The sequence below is a fragment of the Gavialis gangeticus genome, unplaced genomic scaffold, assembly GCF_001723915.1.
Source record: "Gavialis gangeticus isolate Ggan-Ray unplaced genomic scaffold, GavGan_comp1, whole genome shotgun sequence".
Taxonomy (NCBI): domain Eukaryota; kingdom Metazoa; phylum Chordata; order Crocodylia; family Gavialidae; genus Gavialis; species Gavialis gangeticus.
Genome location: NW_017728983.1, coordinates 1819834 through 1831410, shown reverse-complemented (window position 1 = coordinate 1831410; position 11577 = coordinate 1819834).

Genomic DNA, 11577 nt, shown 5'->3' with positions numbered 1-11577 from the left:
ATGCCCATTGCTCCTAATATGCAGCAGTAAGAAATGAAAGGAATCTTATTAAGAAGAAAACAGGAAGGGCTAGAAGCCCAAGGAGACAGGTTTGAAAAGAGGGGTGTGGGTCAGTTTTTAACTATCTTCCATGCCAGCTCTAAGCTCAGCCAGAGCTCTCCCTTCATCTATGGCTTCACATGAGAACAGTCCAATCTGGGAGATCAGTTCTCATCTCTCTGTTTTTAAGGCTCCTATTCCTCTGGTATTGTACCACCTAACTGCACATGATGCCTGTTGACATCAGTGAAAATTACCCCTGGATGCATTGGAGGGGGATACACTGCTCAGGGAGTGTGGTGTTATAGGTGGTTGTTTACAGAGGCTGAGGGGAATGCAAGAATTAAGAAATTAATTATCTGCTTCCACCGTTGTGAAGTGCTGTGCTCAGGGGAGCAATATAAATTTGCCATGCTGCTCTGCCAGTGCTCTGCTGTGAGTTACAGGGACCGTCCAGACTTCAAGCTCATCAATTCTGATCTAATACACTGTTCCAACTGATTTACTTCAACCCTGACCTAGAAACAAATTCTGCGTTTGCCCAGTCACAATACCTTTTCTTTGCAGCAGACACAGTCAATATGATCGCCTTGCTATAAAGCAGGATGAAAGCTACCAGGACGAGAGGTGAGGCTGACTTTGTTGGATGCATGATTTACAAGGAGGTTATTATGTATTGGCTATCACCTCTGTGCCCTGTATAAAAACAAGTCAGGACATTCTTTTAACAATTAATGAGCCCCATTCAGTGTTTAGCCATAGAGGGATTTACATATGGAGAAGATCAAGGTCTGCCACAGTCTGGGTTTATAATCTCAGAGTGAGGAAAATCACATGCAATGCTGCTAGAATAGCCACAAGAATGAGTGGCCATGCCTTTCGCTTACATTGCATTTCCCAAAATAGCTAATGTCCTGCTGGTCTTCAAACTGACTCATGCTGCTTCCTTCTATTATTCTACCAAAGGCTTTATTTCCCATATTGTTCATCCCCAGTGGTTAGGAGCACCTGCATACAGCACAGCATCCTGCACTCCTATACAATCCAGGACATCTAGCTGGTCAAATGAGTTGCTGCCTCCACCAGCTGACTGGCACCAAACAGAATCCATTCTCGACTGAATGTGAGAGCTGCTGTCGTAGTTGCTGAGATTCTTGTAAAAGGCCCTCTGTGAATCTCTAGTGCAGGGTCACTAATTGATGGCAATACAGCAAAATTTTCCAAAGCCTTCCCTGTGCGCAAAGGGATTGCTCAAGCAACCTAGAATGGACAGGAGGATCTCAGCTGGTATCATGTGGCATTGCTTCCAGTAACTTGAATTAAAAACTGAACAGTTTTATACCATGTGAAGGCCAGGTCCTAATAGAGCTAATATCAGAAGGGGACTATAAACCTCAAAACACAGTGCAATGAATGGGGGCAAACTGTGGGCAGAAGAGTACACAAAATAAGGAATACAGTGGATATTATAGCTGGGGTATTGGCCTCTTTTAATAATCTACCATTACTGAGGAATTACAGGAAAGTTTGAATCCTTAATAGGGAAAGCAGAAGATAGGGCAGTGTGGCACCTTGGAGACTCACTGGGTCAGAGAGGCATTGGCTTTTGCAGGCAACACTTGACTTCAGCTGATGTGATCTGACCCTTAGCGTGGAATGAATTTCAAGTAAAAACAACTGTCAATGGAAAGGAATACTTGAAAATCTAAACACATGTAAAGCAGCTGGTCTGGCTGACATGCATCCTGGGGATTAGGTCATGGCTGAGGGAAAACAGCAAATAGCAAGATGGATTGGACTGCAGATTTACCTCCAGCACTCTGGGCTTTAAAAGCTAGTTTGGAAAATTGGAGCATGGGGGAATTCAATCCTGCATCAGTAAAGAGATGAGTTAGGTGTTCCATCTGTAACATCAAGAATGGCGCAGATGGGGCCTAGTATCTTCTCCAGCCTCCTAAGATCCCAATCCAGATGGTGTTCCCTGGAAGCAGATGGAAAAAGCAGCATGCTGTGCTAAACAGCCTATTGTCAAAGGAGCTGCAGCACCTGAACACTCTGATTCCCACCTCCGTTTCCCAGAAGTTGGGGGCTGCTGCTTAGCTGACACAGAGGTCACAGAGGTGAGCATAAATTCTCTCTCTACTCTGAATTAGTATTCACCAGGAGTGCCTGTCAAAGGCTGCACTTGCTATTCTGCTTAGACTACGGTGGTCTATTGCTGTCAGTATCTGCTGCTCCTTTCTCTGGCAAAGCTGCCCCTGCCTCTTTCCAGTGCAGAGATGGCAGCCTTAGTTGATGGGGACTTTTATAGACACCCTAATGGGACAGAGCAAACATGCATAGCCCACAGTTATCCCCATCTCTGCTCTGGTTTGTGGGCTCTCTCACACTCCACTGCCCCAGCAGCTGCCTCCAATTACATCCCGATACCCAGAAAAAGTAGATCCCCTTCTCTCTTGGGCCTATGCTACCAACAGATTGCGTCCAGGACTTTCAGTTCTGGGGCAATAGCTCTTCAGTATCTCTTCAAACTTGCTTTCCTGGCACCATCTACTGGTAAAAAAAATCATATTGCCCACTATTTTCACTTGTATACAGCTGTTTTGAAGGACAAGAATTCAGTGGTCCTCAAAGCATGGGTCACAACCTCCAGAGAAAAGTTAAAGTGTAGCTCAGACTGGAAATGGGGTTGTGGGACAGCCAGATGGAAAAAGATTGGGAATAGTGACTTAATTTATTGGACAGCCTGGTGGAGGGGTGTAGCGAGGATATACTCCCTACCTTTGGTTCTTTGAGAAGAATAGTATCTCACTGAGGCCCAATCTTTGCCCATGTGAACCAGGAACAGCTATCCAGGACCACCCTGGTCTATTCTTTGCAGCAAATATAGTCAATTTGACTGCCTTGTTTTGAAGCAGAATGGAAGCTCTTCGGGAATAAGGCTGGGTGATGAATGGCTGGATGGGGGGAGTACCCCGAGGCAACCATCACCAAACCATCACTGTTTGCTCTTCACCAAACAGGGACTGTAATTCTGATATGGGCTGTGCAAGGAATAGACGAAGGAGCTCCATGTGCTTTCCCTATAGTTGCATATGGGCCTCCGAGCACACAAGGTAACACACTCTTGCATAGTCTCCTTCTGACCCCGTGTATCTTCTTCTCTTGATTACCTTGGGGCTCAGCTTCAGCAAGACTGCGGGAGTCTTTCTGGCCTGGCCTGGCCTGGCCTGGCCTTGCTGATTAGGGGCTTTAGTAGCAAGTGTGGGATATGGGTTCAAACCCCCACATCTGAGGACTGCCTAGAATCTACGCCCTAACTACTGAGCTAAAAGAGGACCTTCTCTATCATCCTGATGTCTCCTTCAAAGTGAGATGGAGCCCATTTGGCATAGCTGTGCAAGGGTTCTTCACTGAAGGATTAAGAAGTTATTCTTTGGCATGGGACCTGCAAAGACAGTCCAGGGTCAGAACTGGAAAGTTACATGTCTATGCAGAGTGCATCAGGTCTGATCTCTGGGCTGCCCATTGAGAGAACAGGAGAGCTGTGTATCTGACAAGGTGGATTTGGGATGTGCAATTTTCATGCTAGCTACAGGAAAGACTCCAGAGAGTATTAGGATTGGGGCCCGGCTGCTCAAACACAGCTCCTCTGCCATGCCTGGAACTCCAAGGTGATCTCGCATTCATGTTCTAGCCAGGCTGAGGACAGCTGAGCTGCCATAGATCATATAAGACCAGATGTATTTAGTTCATCACAGCCACATATGGGCTATATTATACAAAAAAATCCATCCTCACCTACAGCCCACAGATGCAAGAGCAGTATGGTAATAGCTTTATGATCTTTGAGGGCAAATGTGATGCAGGCGTCCAGGGACACAACTCTATTACAGCACTAGATATTTTCTGGGAAGTTTTTTATCATTTCTTTTATCCATGTATATGATTGACCTTGTTTTTACCATAAGCTGCCCTAAGACTTTCTGGGGGATAAATTAATACTGAAGTCAATGGCATGCCAATTCTTCACATCAGAGCTATTCCTGGTCTCTCTCTTTCTGGCCCTCTCTTTTCTTCCCACTTATTTTTGTCTCCTCAGAAAATGGAGCTGAGGAAGCAATCTCAGAAATAGAAGCTATGCTGAAGTTTTCAAGCTCAACGACAAAATGTACATCCACATTGACCGTGCTCAGCACCTACGGCAGTGGTTCTTTAAAAAGATTACTGAGTTACTCAGGAGTTTAGCACACTTATCCCTCAGCCCTCCGAACACCGCCCAAAGCTTTCTGTAATGAACTAGATGTTAACTGCTTGCTACTTCATATGCCAGTGATCAGCATTGCACTTGTAAATATGGGAGACTCGCAGCTCACAGAAACACCTCTCTCACTAGCTGCTGGTACAACATGCGGTAGTTAAAGCTGCAAATCAGTTTCTGCTCTCTCTTTTCCCTCAGTTTCACCTTAAATTGTCTGTGCTAAGTCTTGAGTTATATGTGATTAACAAGAAAGAAAAAGAAGGAAAATCCAGTCTGTCAATTCTGAGTTACTTGAGATGGGGGGAAAAAAAATTTCCCTTTGCAGAGACATGCTCCTCCATTTTTCCTTTCCTCAATGTATAGAATGCAAAAGCAGCTGGGATTTTTACCTTGCATGTACAACAAGCCCCTTAAACCGTAGGCTCAGACAAGGCTTTTCAAAAACTGGATGGAGAAAGCAAAGCTATAGGCCAGGGGCCGGAGCTGCAGGTTGGCCAGCCCTGCTATAGGCTATTGTCCAATCATTTCTAAATGTCTTCAGTGGTCATCTGCTAAGGGGGACTGCTGTGTTCAATACTGACATGCAACAGTCCTGTAGTATTATAACCAGGCATAGCTCTGACCAAGAGAAGAGCACAGGAGTCAGACCCTCTACCTCCATAGGGTGCCTAGGTGGTACCTAAGCATCTTAGGCCAGATCCCATTCCATCTGTTTGGCATCTAAGTGGACTTAGGCACCCAAGTACTCCACTCAGTTGAAGTCCTGAAACATGTATGTACTTTTGTAACTTGCTGCCACCTAACCCTTAAGACTGAGTCACAAAAAATGCATCTGAGGAAGACCCACCCATGTTTTGTATCAAAGGATTTTCAGGGAAAACTCAAACAGGGTGGGATTGCTGTTAAGCACCTAATCCCTATGCACCTAGTAGGTAGAAGAGAATCTGGCCTTAATGTCCGAGAGCAATTTTATTCCACACAAAAATTGTCCACTGCTTTGGATGAAGAATCTCTTGCATTCAAAAGCTTGTCTAACTCTGTCCCAGCTAGGCAGTTGGTCCAATAAAAGCTGCCACCATAAGAAATCCTTGCCTCTCACAAAAACAAAACCAAACAAAAAACCCATCTACATTTTTCCATCACAGCCTAAAGAGTGAGTCACAAAAAGTAGCAAAGAGGAGGACGGAGCCAGAGTTTCTGAAAAATATTTGTTTAGGAACTCAAGAAGGTTGCAATAGGATTACCTTTAAAAGTGTAAGCAGGAGAAATAGGATCTGTCCTTATATCGCAGCCCATGCATTCCCCTGGGAGCTCCATTATATTGGGAGCCTGAGAGGGCTGGAAGCTTTGAGGAAGATGAGAACTCCTATGCTTCATCAGCTTGATGATCCTTTTAGTCTAGTATGCTCACACTAGTAATGACTTGAGCCAGCTGCTTCAGAGGGAGGCACAAGAAACCTCCTAATTATGAAGAAAGACCAAGCTTCAGAAATGAATCTCCTCCATCACCTGATATAGCTCACAGTGGACTTTTACTCTAAACCATGAAAATATTCAGAGGGCTTTACAAAAGCTGCAAAAGTGGCTGCCTTGGGACCACACACAAGAGAGAAGACTGAAGAGAGATTTGATAGTAGTTTCCAAATACCTAAAGGGCAATTATAGACAGGATTGAGATGGAATTTTCTCTCTGCGGCTGAGGGGGACAGCCCTAGGAGCCATGGCCTCAAACTGCAGCAAAGGAAATTTAGGTTGGAGATTAGGAGGAACTTTCTGACTATGAAGGTGGTCAAGCATTGAAACTGGCTGCCTGGAGAAGTTGTGGAATCTCCATCCCTGGAAATTTTCAAAAGCAGGTTCAACAGACATGTGGCTGGGATGATTTAGCCATAGATGATCCTGCCTTGAGCAGAGGACTGGATTAGATACCGTCATGAGGTCCCTTCCAGCCCTATTTTCCTTTGATCCCATGAACTTCACAATAACCTTTGTTTCAGAATATGCCTCCTTTATCTGCCCATTTCTTACAGCTAATGTATCTCAAAAACTAATCGCTGCACCCAGTGCAACACTTGAATGTTATCACTGCTGCTCCCTTAAAATTACCTAAAGTTTGTATTTACTTTATTATCTGCAAATATACCTCATGCCCAGGGAGTGATTTCCAGCTTGTTCAGACTGAAACAAAGCAAACCCACCCTCTTCGCTTCCTCCTTCTCTACATGACTTGCAAGGCTTGAGTCACCAGAACCCCCAATGGCACCGTGGCATAAGGCATTTTGGGAATGGCTGTTTTTTCTGAGTCTGCAGGGGAGTTTTCCCAAGTCCTTGGTCCTGGCTTGACTCCACTCTGCCCCTGTTCACATCAGTGGGGGATTTTACTTTTGCAGTGTGAGCACAGAGAACCCACCCTTGGGAGCATGCAATGGAGCTTCTTACTAGGTGCCTGAAACAGTAGCTTTCATTTGGGTGAGAGTCTGTGCTGCACCTCTAAGCACAGCTGGGAACCTGTATCCCAAGCAAGGAAAGAGCTAGGTTGGTTTTTAGGTATCTTTGTAACCACCCTCAGCCAGGCTTCTTCACAGCCCTTATGGCAGGACTTGTTCAGGGTTCACTGTAAGTGCTTTATCCCCTGCACTTCCACTGCAGGAAACCTACCACCCGTGGCAGCCATAAGACGAAATATTGGACAGCTAGGATCTCTTAAAAAGGCACAAGCATGGCGTTTCATAAACTTTTATGTAGAGTTTAGAATATGGTTGTATGGGGATGGTTTGGATGGGGATGATCCTACCTTGACTTCTCTATGACTCTATGGCCTTCATGCAGTCTGTTGTAGGGCTGGTTGGGAAACCTGTCATTTTAATAAAATGGCTCAGTGCACCAGACTTTTGTAGGGGGAAATGTTAAATAAAGACTAATGCCATTGGGTACTTTAGGAAAGTTTGGGCGATTTGCAAATTGTTGACTGGCTCAGTTCAGCTCCTGTCAGCTGGCTCTGGCCCCTATGTCTTCACCTCTTACCAACTTCTACTGTGGAGGGCAAACTCCTGATGAGGTAATGTAGGGGACTGTCACAAAGTCCCCTTCCTGGCAGACCTTCCCTCATGCTTTAAACTTACTATATCCTTAACTTTCCCCTGGTTGGCTCTGTCAAGTCCATTGGCTCCCTAGCAAACTCTAAGCCCTGCCATCAACAAGGCTTGTCTTGAAAGACATTAAGAAGGCTGCAGCAGTTGCCTGCAGACATTTTAAACAGAGGAGCTGAACTGACTGGGTTAAAGGATTTTAAGAAGTGAGCAGGGACAGCTTTGAAGAAGCTATGCTGCAGTTCTTGGCAGTTGAGGATCAAGATATGCCAATTAGCAGCTGTCATCACTTGCTAACTTTCAGAATAAAAATAGTTCTGCATAGCAGACAGGCCAAAAGCTTTCTTTGAAAAAATGTACCCACCTGCCAACAAAATGCCCAGATAAAGAGTTTCATTAAGGCTAAAATAGATGTATGTATGCATTTCACAAGGGATTTTTTTTTTTTTACATTATTATTGGCAAACCAACACTGCCCCCCCCCCAAGGAAATTCTAAGTTTTAAAACTTCAAAATTCTTTTAGTCTTCAAAATTAGAAGGACTTTTAATATTGCTCCACTGACTTACACTACTGCAACTGGGAGTGGAGTTTTGCTCTACAAGCAGGAATGTCTGGATATTCATAATTAAAATGTTACCAATGGAAGGTTGTCTGCAGTCCCTCCAGGAAGGGTAGAAGAAGCCTGGTGTTCTGCCCTATAGATCAACCTCACAAACCTCTACCATGTAACTAAAGTGAGTAACTAGTGGCAATAAAGGCTGATATCCCTTGTATGGATTAGCCATTGAGGGTGGGATGAGGCACATATTTCACCAGTGGATTTCACAGCTACTTAGTGCACTAGAGGCATGTAGATTCAGGGCTCTTGGATTCAAAGCATCATTTTGGAGAGGAGCATAATCTGGCAATTTCAGACTATTCTGTTCCTGTTCTCAGAGTTTACCTCTCATTCCTGCTACTCCTATTCACCTCAGCACATCCTGGCACCTAGCCCTGTGTTCCCCATGGTGCCATCCCTCTTCTTGCCATTCTGACTCCTAACACCCATCCGTACTGCACTGATTTTCCCTCACATACTCTAGCTTCTACTCCACTTCCCCTCACCTTCTGCTGCTCAAGTCCCTGCCTCCTTTCCCCTTTGTTTCTGATTAACCCCCTCATAGACCCTTGTCTCCTCTCTGCCTCCCAGCTCCCATAACCCTTTCTCTTCCATCATAATTTCTTGTATTCATGTCAAACTCTTTCCTCTTCCCCCCCTATACTTCCTGCCTCTGCGCTCCCAGTTGCATGCCTTGGTGGCACACTAGCTGGGAGAACCAGTTAGAGAGCAAGTCCTTGTCAGCCCCTGCAGCCCCAGGATGGAGCACACTAGTTTGTGCGGCTGGCACTTACATAGTTTGTCAAATCATAGAAACTCAATGGAGAGGGAGCTGAAGATGAGAGGGAGCATGCTCGGTGTAGACAGACTCTTTGGAGGATTTATCTGCCATACTTTAACAAGGCTTGAATTAACATGTATTAACTGAAATTTGTTTTTAAGCTAATATTTTGGCCAGATTTGGATGGATTTTCCTGGGAGTAAAGTCTCCTCCTTGTCCTTGATTCCAAAGCACAGAAATGTTAGCGCTTCTCAGATTGGTTATAATTCCCCCCCTCCTCCACCACCACATATGAAGCTGCTTATTTTTTCCCTGATACCATTCTTAACAACAGATGAACCTCTTTATTCTAAACTTTCCAGGAAAATACAGCCTGACACAGACACCCAGCAAAGAAAAATTTGGGGCTGAATTGTTAAACTTTGACAACATCAGAAGGAACTGAAAAATGGATCTTCCGATGGAAAGAGTTGAACAACCCTATGTGTGACCCTAGCAATTCTGCCTATACCCTATAATTAGTTACTGTTATATATTCATTTATTATTAATGTGTGTAAGCCCAGGCACTGTGCTTCAGACCATCATAATCAAGTCTTTTGTTCCCACAAAATAAAGGAGCAGAAATAACATTAGAAAACAAAATCAGAACAGACAAGCTTGGTTACTGGGTGACAAATTTCACCTCCGACTGAATGTTTATCATTAAATAGCTAATGTGAGAACTAGAAACTAAAGAAGTTGCTTCTCATTCTTGTATTTTTATTGATTTATTTAAAATCAACTATAAATTAATACCCTTAGATAAGTTATAGATATATTATAAGCCAGAGAAATCATAATTTGTGTTTTTTTGTTATAGGGGTTAGGGAGTGAAAAGAAAAACATGGAAACCAAAAATTCAGTGATGTACTCAGGTTCATCTTGCTGCTCCGCTACAGTTTTATTATTTTTATTCACTATGGCACTATTGTTCACAATATAAATTGCCATTGTCAGAATAATAAATAGGGTTTTATAATGGAAATGCTGACATACCATTAACTATGGCACAGCTAGCAAAATGCCTCTAATGCAAATCAGGGTGTGACACAGTTAAAATAAACACTGGATGATCAATTTAAATAATATGTATAAAAGATTGGTATAATTTGATTTTTAACTCTCTTTTTTTTTCCTAGTTGTAATACAATTGCCCTTCATTAATTTCAGGTGATGAGAATTTTTTATAATAGCAGAAGATGCCTAAATTCTAAGCCAGTCTACAGACAACACGAGTGGTCAGGTTTCTTTTTCTACCACTGCCTCTAGAGATTTGAAATGTCATATAATATATAATAGGAGGGAAAAGTCACTTCCACTTTTCTCCCCCGTAAGAAAAGCAAGGTCCCTCTAAGAAAAAACAACCATCACTCTTCTTAGTTCAGGGCTGATAATGCCTGCCAGTCAGAACATAAATATTCATACACATTCGCACCGTGTGATAAAACTCTGCCCCTGTTGAAGTCAATAGGAGTTTCACCATTGACTTCCACGGGGGTCAGGTTTCCACCCACCCTTTTTTTTAAATTATCCCTCCCTCATTATCTGCTATTGCAATATGTCTCGATATTCATGTGCAGTGACTGATTTGGTCTAACTGAATTTTACAATAAGTCAATTAGAAGCTCATAGACATGATGGAGTTCTACACAGCACCCCTCAACTAATTTCATTTTCACCTAGCAGGAACAGTTTTTTCTAATAATATCTAATGCCAAAGTATCCTAGTGTCTGATTAATGCATTGTTTCCAGTTCCAATTGCTCTATATTTCCAGACTGAAATAACTTTGTCATTTAGGTAACAATATTTAGAAATTGTAAAAGCTTTGTGTTTCTTTTTTAAAGTGCTGGGGCAACTGAAGTAGTCATTTTAAAACTTTTTTTTTTTTTTGCAATCCTTTTTGATTGATGAAATGGCGCTGTCACTAAAAATATAAGGAATGAAAAATAATTCTTGACAGAACAATAAAACCAAATTAAATTAAAAAGGAAACCCCTGCATTTTCTTAAAAATGAACTTTAAAAACTCCCTGGTACCTTTAAATATTAAAAACATTTTTCACGGTTTTCATAGTCGCAAGATGAAAATAGGTCATTTCGTACAGCTATACTTCCTTCTAACCATTAAACTATTCATAAGCATTTTAAAGTTTCAGAATTCTAGTACATATGAACTTCTGTAACATTCTCCTATCCCCATTCATTATTGATGTGGGTGACTTCAATACAGTAATACTCTAAGAATAAAAATGATTGAAGTTACATTGGAATATAATGCCTGTTTTGTGCACCTCTCCACCTTTTAAAAACCTGTACTGATTTGGCAGATGGCGCATTTTAATCTATTATTTGGGTTAAAAATGTTTCTGTTTGGGCTATACTTCCTTTGGTTACACCCTGTAACAACCCGCTGACTTCACCAGGAGTTGTATTAAAGTATCTGCAGGCAGAATTAATTCGTATATTATTTCTGGAATGGAGGAAGCAATGCATATTTGCTGGATTTTGTGTGAGCAGGTAAAGGGCATTCAAACATGCCAAAATTATACCCATTAAGCTGTCAAAAGCATTAAGGGCCAGATCTGCAGATTTTACTCAGACAATTGCCAAGGGTCCCAGTAAGGAGTTCTGGATGCTAGCAGCCAGCTTGAAACAGTGCTCTAAAGAGGTAGGATGTGGAAGCAGAATCAAGCACGTAAGTTTGACTCCATGTTTGCTCCTCTTGCTATGCTATCCTTGGTTGCAGCTGGTTTAATTTATGCAGT